The sequence below is a fragment of the Penaeus vannamei genome, chromosome 11 (genome assembly GCF_042767895.1).
Source record: "Penaeus vannamei isolate JL-2024 chromosome 11, ASM4276789v1, whole genome shotgun sequence".
In the NCBI taxonomy this organism is placed as follows: Eukaryota; Metazoa; Arthropoda; class Malacostraca; order Decapoda; family Penaeidae; genus Penaeus; species Penaeus vannamei.
Genome location: NC_091559.1, coordinates 10,361,540 through 10,361,782, shown reverse-complemented (window position 1 = coordinate 10,361,782; position 243 = coordinate 10,361,540). Strand labels below are relative to the sequence as shown.

Sequence of the window (243 nt, the reverse complement as noted above, 5' to 3'; positions counted from 1 at the left end):
GGTTCGATCCCGAGCGGGAAACTACATTTTAAGGGTTTTTCACTTATATTACTTTTTATATTTTTATTCAAAGTGTTATCATTACTGTCATTATCACTAGCATTATCATATCTATCTTATAAGTATCTTTATTGTTGTTTTATTGTTATTGTCATTATCATTACTTTTATCAATATTATCATTTTAATCATAATACATATTATTATTATTATTATTATTATTTTTTTAAACCATTACTAAACA

The 243-nt window shown here is 21.4% G+C and overlaps 1 non-coding gene across 1 annotated transcript in view; it reads left to right on the top strand.

Moving 5' to 3' along the window:
• TRNAV-CAC (transfer RNA valine (anticodon CAC)) overlaps window positions 1-23 on the top strand; it is a 74-nt gene extending 51 nt beyond the window's left edge. Inside the window, exon 1 of the tRNA in view lies at window positions 1-23. This exon is cut by the window's left edge and continues 51 nt beyond it. This is a non-coding gene — a tRNA (tRNA-Val).
• The last annotated feature ends 220 nt before the right edge of the window (window positions 24-243 follow it).